The following is a 12,149-nucleotide window of genomic DNA, read 5'->3' as shown; positions in this document are numbered from 1 at the left end:
GCACTGCGGGCGGGGGCGGGGCGCCGCGGGCGACGCGTCGGGAGCGGGGCCGCGGGGGCGGGGCGCTGCGGGGCCGGGGTCTTGCCCGGCAGGACCAGGGGCCTGGCGCCACCATGCCCCGGCAGCTCCCTCGGCACTCGCGGGACCCCAAAGCGGGCTGCTGCGGCTTCCCCAAACCCACTGCCACCCCACCCTGTCTGACCACAGCCGCCCCCAAACCGCCTGCCACCTGCCCCTTAGGGCACACCGCAGCCTGGCCCCACACCTAAGCCCCAGACCACTCCCTCAATCGTGAACCCAGTAAACCAGCCTGCACCCCACACAGCCCAAGGTCTTGCCCCGCGCCCAGGTCCCAGCACCTAGCGGCCCGCCTTCAGCACTTGGAATGGGCTGGAGTTGGGAAATCAGAGAGGGCCAGTACAGGTGCTGGGGCAATATCGAGAGCGGGGACCCTGCTGCTAGGGTGGAGAGGAGTGGGGGAGGTTGGTCCCAACCCATCACCGCTGGTGGATGTCTCAGAGGAAGCCTGGGGTCCCTGGCCACTGGGTAGGAGGGTAGGAAGAAAAGATGAAGCAGGCTCTTCCCGCCCAAACAAGTCCAGGGGGCGAAGGACGGGGGAGTGTCTACAGGGTGTGGGGAGGGGGCTGCCCCGTTTCACGATTAAGGTTCAGGGGTACTTAACAGCTGGAGCAGGCCCGACTGAGGTGGGGTGAGCTGGGGACCCCGAAGAGGAGGGCACAAGGCTGCCGGGGGTGATGGGGGCAGGGGCTGCTTCACGTGGTGGCTGCTTACTGGCCAAGACCTAGCTTTGCCCCAGGCTTGGGTCAGCGACCCCGACTGCAGGAAAGGGCTGAGGCTTTGGTCCAAGGCACAAGGCCTGGGCCAAAAAAAAAAAAAAAAGCCTTTTTTTCTTTTTCTCTCATTTTTGTTTCTTTAGTAGTAGGCACAGTGGGCACAGGTTACAAGGTACTGCTCTACCTGCGTATTCGCCTCACAGGTGTGACCTTGGACAGTTGCCATCCTCTCTCTAGACCCCAAATACATTGCATATGTAGGTACTAAATCCATATTTGTTAAATGGCTTGATGTGGATAACACAGAAGGAGATTATCCCTGGCTGGTCTCCATTAGGCCCTCTAAGCACACCCAGTAGCTGTATACACTCCCACCTAGCTTGTCAGAGAAGATGGGACCAGGGGAGCTGTCGCTCTGGTGGAGTGCAGGGGGTCAAAGCAAGCCTCAAGGGTGCAGGAGGCATTTTAGGCGAGGCCCTTTGGCCCTGGGGTGGGGGTGCTTACTACATCCCTGGAAGGTGCAGGGAGGCTGATGGCCTTGATCTCTAAGACAAACAGGAACCAGCTTCCTCCCTCCCCCACCCTGGCTTCCCAGGGCCTCTGGGTGTGAGATCCTCCCCCACTGCAGTGCCCCACCCCCTCCCCACAGAAGCCCGGAGACTGGCTCTGTCACCAGAGGTGTCATTTCCCAGCTGTCTGGGGGAGGTGAGTGAGCAGGGAATGTGTGTGCTGGGTGTGGGAACTCAGCCCAATCTAAGAGAAGATACTCTTGGCTTCCTCCCCCTCAGAGGAGCAGCCGCGTCCCTGGTCCTTATGCACTGACAGTCCCGGGTGGCTCAGCCTATGTGATGAGAAAGAAAAGAGCAGCTTCCATGGGGGTCTCAGATCATGGTATGAGATGCTGGCTCCTGCTTTTTGGTCTTGAGATGATTCTGCTTTCTAGTCAGAGAACAAAGATGCCAAATTCCAGCCTTTTAAGTTCAAAACCCTCAGTGTCTATCAGGGTATAAATAAGACAGGGAGGATTGGAAGAGGCAGGCACAGGAAGCCCTTCCGCCCCCAGTTGGACACCCTGCACTAACTGGGGGGAGCCTAGTGCAGAGCCAGGCAAGACATTTGATGCTGGTTTGAGGGTGATGTGGAAGGGACAGAGCCCCAGATACACTGTCAAGGCCAGGGGTCGTGCTATTGCTATTGGATTGTGGGGGCGGCGGCAGCAGCAGAGTAGAAATGAGGGCATGTGTGACCCACGGAGATGAAGGGCCCAGGAGGATTCATCTCAGAAAGAGGACTCTCATCCAGCAGCCCCTTCCCACCCCACGCCACCTAGGCTGTGGCTCAGAGGAACTCCCCAAATTTAGATCAATGGTGGAGGTGGGAGAAGGAGTGGGATGACAGAGTTCACCTGGAAGTGACTGAGAGAATGTTTTCTGCAGGCAGGTAGAATGGAGACCCAAATAGAGGTAAGTCGAACGATAGAAAAATAATGTATTTGCATAACTCAGATTTGGCTTCTACATGTACCGGCTGTGGGAATTGGCCGATGAATTTCTAGGGCACACCCCCAAGACTCATTCAAAGGATGTAGGGGCTCAAGCTGATTGTGATGTAGGCAACAGAGACCACATTTTCTTTTTTTTTTTTTTTTTTTTCTTTTTTTGAGACGGAGACTTTCTCTGTCACCCAGGCTGGGAATGCAGTGGCTCGATCTCAGCTCACTGCAAGCTCCGTCTCCCAGGTTCACGCCATTCTCCTGCCTCAGCCTCCCAAGTAGCTGGGACTACAGGCGCCCACCACCACGCCCAGCTAATTTTTTGTATTTTTAGTAGAGACGGGATTTCACCGTGTTAGCCAGGATGGTCTCGATCTCCTGACCTCGTGATCAGCCCGCCTTAGCCTCCCAAAGTGCTGGGATTACAGGCGTGAGCCACCACACCTGGCTGAGACCACACTTTCTTTTTTTTTTTTTTTGAGACGGAGTCTCGCTCTGTCACCCAGGCTGGAGTGCAGTGGCGCGATCTCGGCTCACTGCAAGCTCCGCCTCCCGGGTTCACGCCATTCTCCTGCTTCAGCCTCTCCGAGTAGCTGGGACTACAGGCGCCCGCCACCACGCCCGGCTAATTTTTTGTATTTTTAGTAGAGACGGGGTTTCACCGTGGTCTCAATCTCCTGACCTTGTGATCCGCCCACCTCGGCCTCCCAAAGTGCTGGGATTACAAGCGTGAGCCACCGCACCCGGCCTGAGACCACACTTTCATAAATGCTTTTATTTTTTATTTTTGTTTATTATTTATTTATTTATTTATATTTGAGACGGAGTTTCGCTCTTGTTGCCCAGGCTGGAGTGCAATGACGCGATCTCGGCTCACTGCAACCTCCACCTCCTGGGTTCAAGTGATTCTCCTGCCTCAGACTCCCAAGTAGCTGGGATTATAGGAGTGCACCACCATGCCCTGCTAATTGTTTCCTACTTTTAGTAGAGACGGGATTTCACCATGTTGGCCAGGCTGGTCTTGAACTCCTGACCTTAGGTGATCCACCCACCTTGGCCTCCCAAAGTGCTGTGATTACAGGCGTGAGCTACCACGCCCGGCCTTATTTTGTAATTTTTTTTTTCTCTTCAGACAATTACTGGTTTAGAAGTTGGGATGAAAGGAGGCTGGGTCGGCCGGGCACAGTAGCTCATGCCTGTAATCCCAGCACTTTGGGAGGCCAAGGCGGGCGGATCACGAGGTCAGGAGATCGAGACCATCCTGGCTAACATGGTGAAACCCCGTCTCTACTAAAAATACAAAAAAATTAGCCGGGCGTGGTGGCGGGCGCCTGTAGTCCCAGCTACTCCGGAAGCTGAGGCAGGAGAATGGCGTGAACCCGGGAGGCAGAGCTTGCAGTGAGCCGAAATCACGACACTGCACTCCAGCCTGGGCGACAGAGCGAGACTCCGTCTCATAAAGAAAAAAAAAAAAAATTAGCCGGGCGTGGTGGCGGGCGCCTGTAGTCCCAGCTACTCGGGAGGCTGAGGCAGGAGAATGGCGTGAACCCAGGAGGTGGAGCTTGCAGTGAGCCGAGATCGTGCCACTGCACTATGGCCTGGGCTACAGAGAGACTCCGTCTCAAAAAAAAAAAAAAAAAAAAAGAAAAGAAAGAAAGGAGCTGGGTCATTCCCACACTGACTCATGAACTTGCTTCATCCACATGAATCAAACCTGACTGAACTTACAATTAATTTCAGAGGCCTGTGTGTCCCTCAGTGCAGCTTGTGAAGTAAAGGCCTTCTAATGAGTAATAGAAAAGTCAGCCCTCCACCATTGCAATGAGCTGTGATGTCTGGTGAACCCTCCAGGCCAGAAGGTTCTCAGAGCTGCCTGTCCAGCTCTGGGCTCCTGGAAGGAGGGGACACTCCAGGGACCCACTGTGTGCCAGACAGTTGGCATGGATTGCCACATATGCTCAATTTGTTTTTATTTTTACTTACTTTTGAGACGAAGTCTCATTCCTTCGCCAGGCTGCAGTGCAGTGGCGTGATCTCAGCTCACTGCAACCTCTGCCTCCTGGGTTCAAAAGATTCTCCTGCCTCAGCCTCCCGAGTCCCTGGGATTACAGGCGTCTGCCACCATGCCTGGCTAATTTTTCTATTTTTAGTAGAGACAGGGTTGCGCCATGTTGGCCAGGCTGGTCTCAAACTCCTGACTTCAGGTGATCTTCCCACCTTGGCCTCCCGAAGTTCTGGGATTACAGGTGTGAGCCACCACGCCTGGCCTTTTTAATTATTTTTTTTTAGGCAGTCTCCCTCTGTCACCCAAGCTGGAGTGCAGTGGCACAAGCTTGGCTCACTGCAACCTCTGCTAATTTTTCTGTTTTTAGTAGAGACAGGGTTATGCCATGTTGGCCAGGCTGGTCTCAAACTCCTGACTTCAGGTGATCTGCCGACCTTGGCCTCCCGAAGTGTTGGGATTACAGGCGTGAGCCAATGCACCTGGTCAAGAATGTGTCTCTTTTTGTATTAAAGCATAATGTAAACACATAAAGTGGTATCTTTTTAATATGTGAAGTTCTCTCTGAACAAGTACTAAGCACAGTGCCAGGAACAAGGCAGGCAAATGAATAAACTATGGTGAGTGCATAGCAGGCAGATAGACTGCTAATGGGAAGGATGGGTTTGGGCAGGATCTACGTGCTCAGTATTCTCTAAGGACAGTCCTAGTTGGGCTGGTGAAGCACTGATCACTTGTTACTGGTTTGACCAGGGAACCAGCCAGCAGAGCAGGCCCAGGCCCCCGGTCACTGGGAAGCAGGGCAGTGTGGGTGGTGGGGGTGCCACATGCCAGAGCCCTATATGGGTGGGAGAAGACATAGGCAGATCAGAGTCTCTTGGGATTGGGTGCCTGAAAGGACTCCTGGTTCCAGTCCCTCACTCTCCAACCCTCCATTCATTAGAGATTCACGGGGTTTAACAAGCTCCTCTTGCTTTGAAAGGGGGAGGAATTCTCCTCCAAATAGAGAGGTTGTCAAGAACCCACATCTTCCTTTTTATTTATTTATTTTTGAGACGGAGTCTCACTCTGTCCCCCAGGCTGGAGTGCAGTGGTGCCATCTTCCACCTCCCGGGTTCAAACAATTCTCCTGCCTCAGCCTCCTGAGTAGCTGGGATTACAGGCGCCTGCCATTAAGCCTGGCTGATTTTTGTATTTTTAGTAGAGACAGGGTTTCACCATGTTGGGCAGGCTGGTCTCGAACTCCTGACCTCAGGTGATCCACCTGCCTCGGTCTCCCAAAGTGCCAGGATTACAGACGTGAGCCACTGCGCCTGGCTGACATCTTATACCTTCCGTATTACATGCCAAGCCCAGAGCCTGGCAGGTAGTAGGTGTTCAATAAACATTTGTTGAACTGAGTCAACTGATTTGGCCTAACAGCCAGGAGACTTGGGTTCTAGTCCCAGCTTTCCCACTCTGCATGGTGTCCTGGAGCAAATGCCTTTCTCCTGGGGCCTCATTTTTCTCATTTGTTAAGTGAGGGCTCTTTCATTCTACAATGCCAGGCATTGTGCTGGTATCAGAAGCTACAATAATAAACACAAAAAGAGATTGTTAAAACAGCATGATCTTTGCTGTGATGGACTTAAGGACCAAGACACTTGCCAACCCTCCTCAAACAGATTAAACCAAAAAAGAAGAATCTTATAACTAGAACACAGCTAGAAACAGCAGGATCCAGGTCCTCAAAAGATGCCATTGGGGATCTGTCTCTCTGTTCTTCAGCTATGCTTGCCTCTGGCATAGCTTCATTTCCACACAGGCAACATAAGCAGCTGCAGGCTCACAGTTGTTTAAAATGTTACAGTTTTATATATATTTATATCTATTTTATAGAGATGGGGGTCTCACCATGTTTTCCAGGCGGGTCTCAAACTTCTGGCCTCAAGTAATCCTCCGGCCTTGGCCCCCCAAAGTGCTGGGATTACAAATGTGAGCTACCATGCCCGGCCCCAAAAATGTTATAGTTTTTTAATTTTTATTTGTTTTTTCAGAGACATGGTCTCACTCTGTCACCCAGGAGGGAGTGCAGTGGCACAATCAAAGCTCACTGCAGCCTCGAACTCCTGGGCTCAAGTGATCCTCCCACCTTAGCCTCCCAAGTAGCTGGGACCACAGGCGGAGACCACCACATCCACATCCAGCTAATTTTTTAAATTTTTTGTAGAGATGGGGGTCTCATTATTTTGCCTAGGCTGGTCTCACACTCCTGGGCTCAAACGGTCCTCCTGCCTTGGCTTCCCAAAGTTCTGGGATTACAAGTGTGAGCCACTGCACTCAACCTTGTATATTAAACACACACATATGCACACACACACACACACACACACGATTTATGTTCAAAATTTCGAAAGTTCAAAAGAGCATATGGAGAAAGTTTCTCCCCCACCCTGTATCCCAGCCACTCAATCTGCTTTCTCACAACAGCCAATACTCCCAGTTGCCTGCACCTCCTTTCAGAGATGGTCCATGCATATGTAAGCAATCATGTTTGTAGTTTTCCCCTTTTTTACACCAATGGAAGCAAACTACATGCACTTTTCTGCACTTTGCTTTTGTCACTTAATGTATCTTGTACACTGTACCATTATACTGCATAAAATTCACTTTCTTCTGGTGGCATAGTATTCTACAGTATGGATGTATCAGAATGTAACCAATCCCCTACTGACAGACATTTAGGTTGTTTCTAGCCTTTTGCCAATACAAGCAAAGCTGCAAAAAACATCCTACACATTCCCCTTTCACCTGTGTGCAAACATGTAGGGCTAATTCTTAGACATGAAAATACTAGTCAGGTGTGGTGGCTCACACCTGTATTCCCAGCTGCTTGGGAGGCTGCGGTGGGAGGCTCGCTTTAGCCTAGGATTTCCAAGGCTTCAGTGAGCCATGATCATGTCACTGTACTCCAACCTGGGCAACAGAGTGAGACCCTGTCTCAAAAACAATAAAAATAACAAAAATAAATCCTAGGTCAAAGGAATAGGTGTTTGTCATTTTGATTTTCATGGGAATTGCTAAATTGCTCTCTGCAGATGTGTTACCAGCTTTTACTCTCACCAACGAATAGGCAAGGCCTGTTTGCCCACACCCCCTCCAACACTCTATGAAACTTTTTGGTGATTACAAATATGCTAAGTTGAAACATGATCTGCATTTCTCATTGATGAATAAGGTTAGGTATCTTTTCATATAGTTGAGAGTTTTTTGTATTTCCTTACCAGTGAAATTTCTGTAGAAATGTTTTGTACAGTTTTATTGGGTTGTTGGTATTTATCTTGTAAATTTGTAGATTTATATATGTCAAAATTAGTCCTTTCTCTGCAATATGAATTGAAAATATTCCCCCTAGATTATCATGTATTCTTTAACTTTTGCTTATGATTTTTTTTACTATGCATAGTTTTAACATTCTAATATATATTTAAGTGTGTGAGTGTTTTCATTTGTGCCTTCGGTGTTTTATTACCATATTTTGAGACTTTGAGACCAGCCTGGGCAACAAAGCGAGAACCCGTCACTACAAAAAAGTTAAAAAATTAGCTGGGTGTGTTTTTACCGGCTTGTGGTCGCAGCTACTCTGGAGGCAGAGGTGGGAGGATTGTTTGAGCCCAGAAAGTCAAGGCTGCAGTGAGCTGTGAAGGCAACACTGCACTCCAACCTGGGTGACAGAGTAAGAGTCTGCCTCAAAGCAAAACAAAACAAAAAAAGCCATCAAAATTAGCCGGTAGTGGCAGTGGGTGCTTGTAATCCCAGCTACTAGGGAGGCTGAGGTGGGAGGATCGCTTGAGCCTGGGGCAGTTGAGGCTGCAGTGAGCTATGATCATGCCACTGCACTCCAGCCTGAGCCACAGGGCAAGACCCTGTCTCAAAAATAATAATAATAGGGCTAAGCACGGTGGCTCACTTCTCTAATCCCAGCACTTTGGGAGACTGAGGTGGGCAGATCACCTGAGGTCAGGAGTTCGAGACCAGCCTGGCCAACATGGTGAACCTCCCTCCCCCACCCCTGTCTCTTCTACAAATACAAAAATTAGCCAGGTGTGGTGGCACGCACCTGTAATCCCAGCTACTTGGGAGGCTGAGGCAGGATAATCACTTGAACCTGGGACGCGGAAGTTGCAGCGAGCCGAGATCGCGCCATTGCACTCCAGCCAGGGTGAAAGAGGGAGACTCCTTCTCAAAAAAAAAAAAGAGGGGAGGGGAGGGGAGGGCAGGGGAGGGGAGATGAGCCAGGCGTGGCAGCATATGTCTGTAGTCCCAGCTACTTGGGAGGCTAAGACAGGGGAATCGCTTGAACACGGGAGGCGGAGGTTGCAGTGAGTCGAGATCGCACCACTGCGCTCCAGCCTGGCGACAGAGCGAGACTCCGTCTCAAAAAGAAAAAAGAAAAAAAAAATTAAGTTATTCGAAATATAAAGGTTAAAAGTTCCAAGATTTATTTGAGTACTTTTATGCCTTTTGTTTGTTTGTTTGTTTTTTTAGACAGAGACTCCCTCTGTCACCCAGGCTGAAGTGCAGTGGCGCGATCTCGGCTCACTGCAACCTCCGTCTCCTGGATTCAAGCGATTCTCCTGCCTCAGCATCTCGAGTAGCTAGGATTATAGGCACACGCCACCACAGCCGACTAATTTTTGTATTTTTAGTAGAGACGGGGTTTCACCATGCTGGCTAGGCTGTTCTCGAACTCCTGACCTCAGGTGATCTGCCCACCTCGGCCTCCCAAAGTGCTGAGATTCAAGGCATGAGCCACCGCGCCCAGGCTAATTATTTTATTTTATAGCATGCTTTTATTTCCAGGAAAAGTCCAGGCTTCTCTTTTCCCAAAAGTTCCAGCAATAGTCCTATGTTGCCAAGGTTTATGCTTGAACCAATCACCGCGCCCGGGAAAACAGAATGAGCCTAGAGAGGAATGGTAGGGAGGGAGTGGCTGTCAGCCTCTTCCTAACCACGCAGACTAAGAATAAGGGAGGGTCTCCCAAAAGAAAATGGTGGTGCTGCCGGGCGCAGTGGCTCATGCCTGTAATCCCAGCACTTTGGGAGGCCGAGGCTGGCGGATCACGAGGTCAGGAGATCGAGAGCTGCCTGACCAACATGGTGAAACCTCGTCTCTACTAAAAATACAAAAATTAGCCAGGCGTGGTGGCGGGCGCCTGTGATACCAGCTACTCAAGAGGCTGAGGCAGGAGAATTGCTTGAACCTGAGAGGCCGAGGTTGCAGTGAGCCGAGATTGTGCCATCGCACTCCAGCCTGGACGACAGAGCGAGACTCCGTCTCAAAAAAAAGAAAGAAAGAAAAGAAAAAAAGAAAATAGTGGTGCTCGGCCGGGCGCGGTGGCTCACGCTTGTAATCCCAGCACTTTGGGAGGCCGAGGCGGGCGGATCACGAGGTCAGGAAATCGAGACCACGGTGAAACCCCGTCTCTACTAAAAATACAAAAAATTGGCCGGGCGTGGTGGCGGGCGCCTGTAGTCCCAGCTACTCGGAGAAGCTGAGGCAGGAGAATGGCGTGAACCCGGGAGGCGGAGCTTGCAGTGAGCCGAGATCGCGCCACTGCACTCCAGCCTGGGCGACAGAGCGAGACTCCGTCTCCAAAAAAAAAGAAAATAGTGGTGCTATTACCAGAAAGAAAGGATGGATACTGAACTGGCAAAAACAGATGTCCACTATGATGGGAGAATCCCAAGACCCAAATCAACTCAGGGAAAAGGCACTGAGCAGTTCCACAGGCCTGACACTCTGCTACCCTTCTCCCCTGTCAGATAGCAGTGGCCAGCACCTGTAATCCCAGCTACTCGGGAGGCTGAGGCAGGAGAACCGCTTGAACCAGGGAGGCGGAGGTTGCAGATCGCGCCACTGCACTCTAGCCTGGGCGACAGAGCAAGACTCCATCTCAAAAACAAACAAAAAAAAAGTGTGAGTGTGGATGAGGGAACTGCGGCAGAGAGGGAAAGTGACCTCCTGCCCATCACACGGCCAAAAAGAGAAAAAAACGCACTGGGACCCCGGCAGGCAGTCTGGCTGCAGAGCTTGTTCCTGTAGTCCTGGCCCTGGGCTAGGGCTCACATAAGTGAGCTGAGATCTGGAAACCAGCAGCATCTAGTTGATGTTTGAAAACAAGAGATAGATGAAGTCACCCGAGGAGTAGTGATCACCAGCACTTATGGGGCAAGCAGAAGAGACAACCCAGTTATTATGTCCCCAGTAACTGACACACTGCAGGTACTCAATAAGTATTTATTGAATGAATGTAAGAAGGAACAACCAGAACAGTATAATAGGCAAACCAGGTGAACCATTGTTTCAAAACTAAGGGAGAAAAAAGTGCAAAAGAGGGGAGTGGGCCAAACGCGGTGGTTCATGCCTGTAATCCTAGCACTTTAGGAGGCCTAGTGGGGAGGACGGCTTGAGCCCAGGAGTTTGGGACCAGGCTGGGCAAGACAATGAGACCCTGTCTCTATAGAAAAATTTAAAACTTAACCAGGTGTGGTGGTGCTCACCTGTAGTCCCAGCTACTTGGGAGGCTGATGCAGGAGGATCATCTGAGCCTGGGAGTTCGAGGCTGCAGTGAGCCATGATCCCACCACTGCACACTGCACTCTAGCCTGGGCAACAGAGTGAGATTGTCTCAAAAAAAAAAAAAAAAAAAGAGAGAGGGGTGGTCAACATACTACTATATGCTGAAGAGAGGTCAAGCTCAAGTCTGAAAAGTGACTCTGGATTTGGGAAAAAGTCATTGGTGATGATCAGTTTCTTGGGAGTGTACTGGTAGATTTTTAACAACCAACTCTCCAAAAACAAATGTATCCACGTATATACATCTGCGCCGTGCACTCTAGCCTTGGCGACAGACCAAGCCCGTGCCTCAAATAAAAAAAAGAAATACAGTTCCTATTGGATGGGTATCATGCTGAAAGCACCCATTTGTGTACACAAGACTACAGATATTTACCGATGTGCAGTGTCTCCTCAGAAGTGAACATTAAAATTATTAAACGACAAAGAGTAACGAACCCATTTGTATCATCTCACCCCCTAAATTGCAGAAAACGCCAAATTACACTTTCAAAGGACAGATGAACTTCAAAAGATCGCAAGACAAATAACACCATTACTACCAGCAAAACATAACTACGTCGATAAAATTCTAACAGTCAACATGACACAAACCAGATTGATCGTCAGGAAGAATCAGACAGGAGCAATCAGGGTGTTGCAAGCCCTGACTACGCAGAGACGTTAATCACGTTTCATGCATCTCCAGTCATCATGTTCTAATCTGCCCTCCTAAAGGAGGAACAGGTAAGGATTATCCCACCTGACGATACGTGCGCATTACCGACATTCCGCACTCCGTGAAAAAGATTCCGTTATCAGCTAGGGTGAGTTCATAACGCGTTGCTATGAGCAATCCTATTACTTAGCGTCCTTCCACTTGTTTTGCCATATTTGCTTGCACATTTTAAAAAATATTTTTCATTCGGCTGCCGAAAACGAATAAATTACTCCTTCCCAGAATGCTCCGATCATTTACGTGCTGGACATTCTAACTGTACGCACTTTCTATTTACATATCTCCGCCCACTCCCTTCCTCCAGGCACCTACCGTAATAACCAAAATAGAAGCGATACCAAGTATCTTACGGTCTGCAGGACTAGAAAACAGCGTTGCTTTTCTTTCTTTTTTTTTTTTTTTTTTTGAGACGGAGTCTTGCTCTGTCGCCCAGGCTGGAGTGCAGTGGCACAATCTCGGCTCACTGCAAGCTCCGCCTCCTGGGTTCACGCCATTCTCCTGCCTCAGCCTCTCCGAGTAGCTGG

At 50.0% G+C, this 12,149-nt stretch overlaps 1 non-coding gene across 1 annotated transcript; it reads right to left on the bottom strand.

The window, feature by feature from the left end:
* Positions 1-11,521: 11,521 nt before the first annotated feature.
* Positions 11,522-11,656, bottom strand: LOC115831612. The gene has a single exon (XR_004027137.1). It is a non-coding gene; the product is annotated as a U8 small nucleolar RNA (small nucleolar RNA).
* Between the last annotated feature and the right edge of the window lie 493 nt (positions 11,657-12,149).

Source organism: Nomascus leucogenys, chromosome 19 (genome assembly GCF_006542625.1).
Source record: "Nomascus leucogenys isolate Asia chromosome 19, Asia_NLE_v1, whole genome shotgun sequence".
NCBI classification, from domain to species: domain Eukaryota; kingdom Metazoa; phylum Chordata; class Mammalia; order Primates; family Hylobatidae; genus Nomascus; species Nomascus leucogenys.
The sequence above is the reverse complement of the archived record's forward strand: the minus strand, read 5'-3'. Positions and strand labels throughout refer to the sequence as shown.